This window comes from Gavialis gangeticus, unplaced genomic scaffold, assembly GCF_001723915.1.
Source record: "Gavialis gangeticus isolate Ggan-Ray unplaced genomic scaffold, GavGan_comp1, whole genome shotgun sequence".
In the NCBI taxonomy this organism is placed as follows: domain Eukaryota; kingdom Metazoa; phylum Chordata; order Crocodylia; family Gavialidae; genus Gavialis; species Gavialis gangeticus.
In genome coordinates, this window is record NW_017729004.1 from 9306578 (window position 1) to 9316586 (window position 10009).

Sequence of the window (10009 nt, forward strand, 5' to 3'; positions counted from 1 at the left end):
TTTTCAGGGCGGGAATGCCCCCCCCCCCCCGTATGTACAGGCTCGGCCGCCAGTAAAATTTGGCCCCAGTCTCAGCTGGGTGCCTCCTGGCACAGCTGTCATCCAGAGAGTGCTATTTCATTTGAGATGGGGGTGAGAGCAATATGAGAAACTCAAATGAACAGGAGAGAGTGGGCATCTTCATATTCTACCAAATAACAGAAAAAGTGCTGGTTGAGAGCGATGATTATTCCCTTCTTAAATTCAGTTTCTGCACCACTAAAATTATGCCAGTGCTCCCAAGTTTCCTGAAATCCATCATTATGCACAAAATTGATGCTCCAGCATTTCTGAATGCCTCTATTCTGAAACATTATAAAAACACACATTAGCAGGCAGACCAATGCCATGCAGCATTTGCTATGGTGATGGTTTATTGTTACCTTTGTGTGCTTTGTGTGTCTTTTTAAAAAAAAAAAATCAGCCTATAGCTGCAATGTTGGAAGCCCTTACACTCTTACACTTGCTAATATCCTCTGCATATGGGAATGTGATATTCTTCCAGATGTTTTTTTAATACGCTCTTCCCTCTGCTCCTGAATTCAGTTAGCAGTTTGATTTTTAGCATCTGCATTTATGCTACTTGCAGGTGGGATCTTACATCTCCTAAACCAAGATGGGCCTGGCAAAGTCATGGAAGGGGCCAGATCCTTGAGCCCAGCTAAACTGCCTGCAGTGCAAAGCAGTGCAGAGATGGTTTAAAGCTCCTACTTGTATTCCTCCACTACTGGAGTTTCCTTTCCCAGCTGGTCCTCCAGCATAATTAAGAGCACCCTAAGGACTGCATCAATTTATGCAGACACCAATGGTACAGTATTGGAAAAGTTCCCGAGGTAGAAACTGGGTTGCCCCCAAGTTTCCTTTCTCCAGCTAAACTCCAAGGGTGGCAATAGCTAAGGGATGGGGAAGGAGCCTTTACACCTGTTCTACTCACTCCCATGAGCCCCCGGGTAGGAGGTGGATTCCCATATCATGAGATGCCACTAGAGATGCAGAGCAAAATAGCCTGAAAGCATTGGAAGAATGGGATGAAATATCGCAGGAGCTTCACAAGAGGACAGTGTTGCCTCTGGGTTATTCCTTGTTCAACACCATATTTGCATGCTGTGGGATTGGAGGGACCATTGTTCAGATGTGTTATAAAACCAGCTGTTGAAGGCTTCTAGAAGAAAATCCTATGGCTTGTGTTTTTTAGTGACAGAGATGACTACATTCCAGTTTGGACAGTTTTTAAAGCTCTCCTACTTTAATACTGCCCGCCGGTTTATTGAAATGAGGGAGTATCAGGGGCCGGGGTGCGGTGGGTGCAAAGGTGCATGGTTGAGAGTCCAGCAGGTCACAAATTCAAGGCCATAGCAGAAGCGCTCATGGCATGGCCTATCCGATTTCAACAAAATCTGCAAATGATGCTAAAGACCTTGTCACAGGGATACAAAAAGGGAAAGGGAGTCTTCATTTCTTGTTCCCAAATAGTTACAGAAGTTTAGAGCAGGAGACTATTGGCTCTGACTGACTCGGGCAGTTGAGATTTTCCAGGGCCTCAGATCATATTTGTGCTTGTACATTTGCTGTTCATTTTTCCTTTGTGGTCTGCTTAGAAACAGATGTTTTCCAGGAGCCCAGGCGAAGCCAAATTCCAGTCAAATGTAACTATATGCTGAACAGCCAAAATCTGCTGTCAATTTGACAGCAGTTATGGGAGGGTTAAAACTATAGCTTTTGCCTGAAGCAGCAGTGAGCTGGTTGAGGGTGATTAAGCTGCTCCACGTGATCAGCTTTTGGCCGTGACTCTGGAAACATCTTTTTGTACTTTATTGTGCCTTCCCAAACCAAATCATATGTCTTATTTTGGGGGCTTGTAGTATGTAGGAAACAGGAAAATATGGCATGCAATGCATGAGTTCTGTGGTCTGTGTCTTATAGAAGGTCAGACTAGATAGCAAATGGTCCTCTGCCTGAATAGTACTTGTACCATATTGTGATAGATAGATAGATATAACACAATACAATATGGTACAAGTATTATTCAGCCTAGTTTAATTGAACAAACTGTTTAACAAGGACAAAGTTATAAAAACAGTGTTTTAATTAAGCAAATACTTGCAGTCATTTAGAAAACCTCTCCCAGTTGCTGTAGGTAGTATTAATGATGTAACAGGTGTACGTATATGCTGTGTTGTGTATTTGAAGACATAACCTCTGTATTGGGGTTCTTATATTCCAACACTGCAGGCAAAATGTCAAAATATGAAAAATAAGTAATTGGTCAAGATGCAATTAATTGTTTTCAGTTAATTTTCATTGGGGTCACATGGGCTTTTGGGTGTCCTGGAAGCAAAGACAAAAATCTCATAATTATTAAATTGCTTTTAGAGTTCATTACCTTCTTACTATGTAGAGCTAGTGGGGATTTATGGATATTTTTTCCTATTGGTTGAAAATGTAATTTAAAAACCCAAACATTTATATGAAAATTTTGGTTTGTAAAGATTTTCCATTTTTTTATCAAACTAAAATTATTCACTTCTGTTTTTAAAATGTCATTTTTTAAAATCTTTCATTTATTCCATTTTCATCCATTTCATTCAAAATGACAATCCCCATTTTCAATGGTGGAATAAAAAAAGAAGAAAATATTTGGGGGAAGAAAACAAAATCTCAGTAACAGAATTTGCAAAACTAACTTTTTCAAACTCAAATATTTTGAATAGATTAAACGCTGGGGAGCTCTCAGAACAATTTTTACCAGAATGATTTAATCAAATCAGAATTATCCAGTGGAAAATCAGTGCTTTGTAGATATGTACGTATTTCCTTTTTTTTAATAAGAAATTATACAAACTTCTTTAGCATGATCATTTTGACTCTCTATATAATATACAAGTCCCAATAAGAAATGTAAACATTTCAACCATATCAAAATACAGCATTCTGATAAGATGCAAAATGAAATATTTTCAGGATATTTCACTTTAAGAAAATTCTCAGATTTCTAATTTTTGTGCCAAGTGAGGATACAGCTCAGTTTAGGATTCACAGGAATTCTCGTGACAGGAAGTCTATTTTTGACCAGTTTTAATTTTTTTTTCCTTGCAAACCCAAATCAAAAATAGTTAACATTTTCAAACCTCTCCTACTACTATCTTGCAAGCTGCATACGTTGGTTTATAAAGGTGCATGGATGTAACTTTGATTTGCTCAGTGTCTTCCTGCAAAGATTGCCTGGGCTATATAGAATGAAAAATAATTTTCCAGCCTCCTCCTACTTGACTTGATATGTTTATATTTGCTTATACTGATCAGAAGACATCAAACTGAGATATAAGGCTTTGATGTATTCACAGCTGGAAAAGTATTTTGCACATCTGAAATCAGGTGCAAAAGTTAACAACTTGTTGGAACACTAATTAGAGGCAATTATGCCCTGATTTGTTTCTGCCATTTTGGACCCAATTGTTGTAAGATTTCACTGGCTTTCAGTTTGAACCTAACTATCCATACCCTCACATAAACTCAGTTCAGGCCTGGATATGATGAATGCTTCCTTTTTATTCCTTTTCAACTTGTAATAGGAACTCTTTCTATTATTTAAAGTATTAATAAAGATATTGATGTCCTTGGTACTTCTCAGAAATCCTTAAAGCAGTTCCAGTGCAAACATTAAGATCTCATTTAGATTAATGGAAATGATCTGTAAGATTCAGCAGATATTAGATGAGGACCTCAGTGTTGTTCACATTTTTCCGTACTGGCACGTTTGCTGGTTACTGAAGACATTTGTGTTTTAAACCAGACCTTTCCCTTCTGCTATGTCATCTTCCTCTTCCTGGTTCCTGTGGCCGAAGTTTGCTGTAACCTATAAAAGAAGAGTATGATACTTGCACAGATTATGATTGAAGCTAATTGGAAAATGGGGAAATAAGAAGAAATTTAGGATTTTTTCCCGTTTTCTAGTGATTTCTCTGCCCTTGGCCCTATACTATTTAACATCTTCATTAATGATGTGGACATTGGTGTCAGAAGCAGACTGGGCAAGTTCGCCGACGACACCAAACTTTGGGGTAAAGCATCCACACCTGAGGACAGGAGGGTGATCCAGGCTGACCTGGACAGGCTCAGCAAATAGGCAGACGAGAACCTGATGGTGTTTAACACCAAAAAATGCAAGGTTCTCCACCTTGGGAGGAAAAACCTGCAGCATCCTTATAGGCTCGGCAGTGCTACGCTGGCTAGCACGATGGGTGAAAGGGATTTGGGGGTCATGATTGACCACAATATGAATGTGAGCCTGCAATGCGATGCTGCAGCTAGTATAGCAACCAAAACGCTGGCTTGCATCCATAGATGCTTCTCAAGCAAATCCCGGGACGTCATTCTCCCCGTTGTACTCGGCCATGGTGAGAAAATAACTGATTAGATACATTACATGCCTTCTTTGCATTTGAATGTATTGCTAACTTCAGGGGAAATATATCCTTCGATCTTGGGCTTAATCCTCAGATTGGTCTATACCTATGATTTCCAAGTGCAGCCTACTCTGCCTCTCCCCTCACTTTCTAATCACAGCTGCAATCCTAAACCTATAATACCTAGCTCTTATATAGCAGTTTACATTTCAAAAAGACTTCACAGAGCTTTGCAAAAGAGGTTGGTATCATTATCTTCATTTTACTGATGGGGAAAACCAGAGCACAGTCCAGTGCACTGTACCAGGATGTTAAACTCATGGCACGTGTCCTGGGTCCTGCATGTGGGCCAGTCTGGCAAGCACGGCATGTGGTGTGTTGGCCAACTCAGGACCCAGGGACCACATTTGGCCTAGGGGCCATCTCTCTGACACCTCTGCACTATACAATAGTTCTTATAAATATGAAGGGAAACTAGAATATAACCAGAGTATAACCGCAACAAACCTGTCTTAGGAAACCATGCCCATACTAAGTGACTTGGTTGATATGTTGAACTTATAATAAAATGATTTTGGCTTAAAATTCTAGAGCCACGTATTGGAAAAAAGTCACAATTACACAACACCTGGGAAGGTTACATTCAGTTCAGGCAGATGAATTAGATTCTGTATAATGGCATTAACCCTGGGAGAAAATAACTGATTAGATACAAGGGAGTTTCTGTTCATTAAAAATGTAGGCACACCATTCAGAACACATTTGTAATGCCTCAGTGGGAAAATTAACAAATAAGAAACTAATCAAGACCGGAGCTTGTAATTGGGTGAAGGATTGGATTGGTGGCTAGAAACATATCATTAATTTAAAAGGAGTGATTTGTAGTCAATCATTTCAAATAACATGATTAATATTTGTGTAGCAGCAGTTAAGATTCCCGGCTTCGCATTTAAACACACAAGTCTTATCACCTCGTTCCTCAAAGGTAACATTTGCACAATTTTTTAATTATCTCTAGTTGAGCAAAAATCAACATTAGGGTGATTCATCAAAACTATAAGACAAGCAGCAAGTGATGTTATTACCTGCTAAGGATTCCCAGCCAGGGTCGGAGGCACAGTGCATAATGCAACAGTTTGATCTGGTAAGGTAGCACCTATTCAGTTTACTGGACAAAAAGGGATGCCTCACTTCATTTGTCATGCTCTAGACTGGGTTTCTAAAGGACTTTATAGGCTGAGTGATGAAGATGTGATTCAATGTGAAATTTCTGAAAAGCACTTAAATTAAGTCAGTCTCTAACTCCCATTGAAGTCAATGACAGTCGAGAAGAGTTAGGTGGCCTGGCACTAGTGAAAATCCCGTGACTTGCCTACTTTCATCTATAGGTGTCTAAACTCACTAGGCACATCCTTATCTGAGTTTTTTAGGCAGCTCTGGTTCTGTTTCTGGGCATGCCTAGGGAAGCCCCCCTCTGAGTAGCTTGGCTCCTGTATCCTACCTAAGTCCTGCACTATGAGTTTGTTTCGACTCCATAACCATATTACAGCAGACAGTTAAACCAGCACCCCGGCTTTTTTACATGAAGGGCAAAGGAAGTTCTCTTTTGAGCACAAGACAATGGCAGTTAGTAGCACAGCGGTTTCTATTACTTCCTGGCATATGACTGGAGTACTCAGATGAGATTGGCTCACATGCCTTAGGGCAGACTACTGTTTTTAAATCCATTTGCAGGTATACTATAGCTGGAGAAAGAGTGATAGGAACAGAAAGTCTGTGGGGAGGAAATGTGCCATGCTGGCATGATAAGTTGGTATCTCACAGAGTGCATATAGCAGCTTGCCAAGCAAGAGCTGTGCTCCAGAAAAGATGATATTTTGATTCCATCTAACCCTTCTGTGAAACTGAGGCCTGGTGCATGGAAAAGTAACACGCAGCAAATAGTAGAAGACACCTGCCTTCATCACTCTTAGGCCTATGAGCTACATGGCGGTGACTTATTCTCTGGACCTTGGGATTTTTGCAGTACATCAGGCTCTGTAGGAAAGTTGATTAGTAATCAGCTACCCACTGATGGCCTAACATTGCCTCAGTTCCCACACACACAAAATGTAAGTAGCTTTGCCTGTTTTATGCATCTGTTATGTAAGAAACAGACTTTTTTTTTTTTTTTTTAAAGAAAGGCCTCTAATTTTGCCGGTATGATTTTGCATCCATAATTACTGCAGGTGCTAATGACAATATTTACACATGTAGCTGCTGGATGGCTCCAGCACATCATGCATTTGGATGAGAGAATGCCAGCATTTGCAATCGCAGTAATTTTCAGGTGGGCCCTTTAAAAAACAAAACAAAACCAGGGTCATTTTTCTTCTCTGTTCAAGTGTATTCTGCGTTCGTGGAACTGGGCAGCAGGCGTGTTTTCTCTCTCTTGACACTCGGTTATTACATTATTATATTTATCCACTCCATTTCTTTTCCTTTCCTACATCAAATTTTACTTAAAAAACAAAAGCCATCAGATCTAGTTTGGGCAAAGGATGATCAAGATTGAGATTGTTCAAACCGAGTGGAAAAGAGAATGAAATACTCGAGCAACCTGTGACTTGGAAGGTTTGCCTTTAGCAAAGTACCACTCCGTAGGTGCGTCTACATGAGCGGCCAACTGCGCAGTTATTGTTTAGTACTGCTAAATGACTGTGCAGTACCTGCCAGTACTACACAGTCCCAGTGCCGCATGGGTTGTTTCCAACCCTACTGCACAGTAGCAATGAGCTACTGCGTGGTACTGCTGTTACTCGTTGCTACTGCACACTACCAGTGGCAGTAACTGCAGTACTTTGGAGGACCAGTGGCATCATGGCTCATGACTGCTAATGCTGTCGCCGTAGTGTCTCGTGTGGACATGCCCAGTGACAGTCAAAGCTAATGTTGTCCTACATAACTGTAATAACTAGGGGATGCCATGCTAAAGCAGCGGTGCTCTCTGCAAAATGAGCCTGGTTTAATTTCTCAAGCAGCTACATTTTATTAATATAGAAAAGTGGCTTAGAGGATTGGTAATGGGAAATGCAATAAGTTTCTCTTCCTTGAGGACAGTGATTCAAATCTGGGCCCAGATTAGCAGAGTTATAAAATGACTGATGCTTTCAGGGCAGTTCTCAGAAGACAGGTGCCTAATGTTGGATTCAGCACAGAAATGTGTTGGATTCAGCATAATGTTATTCTCCGCGTTGCTTTTTTAAAGAGACAGTTAACAATTTCTGATTTGGTGCGGCTCTCTGCCCTGGCCTTGCATCCTCCATGGTGGCGGATTCAGTGGTTTGGGCTTAGGCAATGTTAAACAGACTCGGATTCTTTCCAGTCTGTCAAGAACGGCGGTGGGTGCTAAGAATGCCTGTTGTTTGGACTCTTTCCCTTTGGGAATGGCAAGAAAGCCGGGATGTCCAGTAAGGTGCCGGCAACTCAGTGAGGTGACTCTATCAGCATGGGAATAGATGGCAATGAAAGGACAGTGTTGTTGCACTTGACTAACAGAAAGGTACTTTTATTAACAGATGTTTTATTCCCCCCTCAAGCCCCTAGATTTCAGCTATCCTCACCAACCTGTCGTTTTGGAGGGGTAGTATAGGAAATACTGGGACAGGGTAGGGAAGGGATGGAGTTCCATGAGGATGTCATCTTTTTTTTTTTAAAGTGGTTACCAACAAGCTCACTGGTGCCTTATCAAAAATACCTCTAGGAGACAGGCGCGTGGGATGGAGTGCTGATTTTGGCTTAGGTTAAGGAGACCAAGTTTTTTAACCAGTCACCTCCTTCTACCTTTCTGCTCCTCCCCACTGCAACAACTATTTGTTTTGCAGCAGTTAAAATAACCTTCCTCTTTTCTGGGCAGCAGGAGGCTGAGGAAGGTCTCCTTCAATCAACAATACAAAGACACAGTAAATAAAGAAACTGAAGCAAACAGAAGCCGGCACTTGTTGCTTCCTGTTTGTTTGGATCGAAGGGATCAGTTTCTGGCACCAGGCAATGCTGTGAGCAGCTGTACTTGCAAGCTGCCTTGAGAAATACCAGGAAGGCAGAACCCAGTAATTAGCAAATGTTATTTATTTGCTCTGCCTCCATAGTGCAAGAACTCAAAGTGAGTCGTTAAGGCCCTCTCTACATCTTACCTTTATGCTGTGGTTAACATGTTGCATAAATCATAAGAGTGCTATATTTGCACCCAGTTTAAAGTGCAACAAAATGGCAAACCAGTCACAAAAGTGTTCCATATATAATATAGAACAATCTTGTGGCTGTTTTGCATGGTGTGTAAATTGAATATGTGGCCGGGTCAAAAGTCAGCTGATAGCTAGTCTGGAAGGGACTGCACTGGGGCTGGTTCCAGACCCTGGGTTGCCTGGCTTGAACTGACAATCAGCTGCTAGTTGCCCCGGCCACATTTCTGGGCACCCAGCTTTTAGCAGAGGGAACCTGGAATCATAATCCTGGGCGCCCCGGCATTGGCAAACAGGGAGCAATTTGGATCTGATCCCTGCTCCCAAAATCACACCACCTGCCATGGATGTGTGGTGTGATGGATCTGATCCCATGGCCAATTTGAATGAACATCAGCCAGGGGTCCAAGTTACAAAGCTTCTCCACTGTCCGCTCCTATAGAACGATCTATTATCTGTTTTACTGCAGTATTACTTCTCTTATTGCAGGGTCATGGACCAGTACTAGGTGTGGCACAATCCAGAACAAAAGATAAGCCATTTCACAAAAAACTTCTGATTGAAGACAAGGACCAACAGATGCATATGCACCTGGAATGGAGACGCCCAGTTCTTTACTGTGTGCCTGATAGCTGGTTCCTACTTCCCTGTCTTTTCCTCAGGGGGACTGTGTTAGACTGTGGAAAAGGCTTTGGTTTGATATATTCAGGCCATCCCTTTGGCGTAAGGCAGAAGTGGTTAGTTCTTCATTTTTAAGTGCTCTCTTCTTTTCTGATATGAATGCTGTTCTCCTATGAGTGCCTACCTGCTGCTTTAGGCTTTAAGGTGAATTTTTAAACACCTTAGGCTTCCATCATTAGCTGGCCACAGCTATTCAAGTGACCTGCAGCATCACTTTGTTGATTAAGACAGCAAAGCCTGTGGCATTGCTAAAACATAATAGTTTCATAGTTTCTAGGGTCAGAAGGGACCTGAGTAGATCATCGAGTCCAACCTCCAGTCATGGCAGGAAAGAGTACTGGGGTCAAACGACCCCGGCAAGGTGTTCATCCAGCCTCCTCTTAAAACCCCCCAGGGTAGGAGCCAGCACCACCTCTCTTGCAAGTTGGTTCCAGATCCTAGCCGCCCTGACCGTGAAGCAGCAGCTCCTGATATCTAGCTTAAACCTACCCTCTGCCAGCTTATAACCATTATTCCTGGTCACTCCTGGCAGTGCTCGGGGGAACAGGGACTCCCCCAATGCCTGCTGGTCCCCACTGACTACTTTGTAACAGGCCACTAGATCCCCCCTCAGCCTTCTCTTGTGGAGGCTGAACACGTTCAGGTCCCATAGCCTCTCCTCAT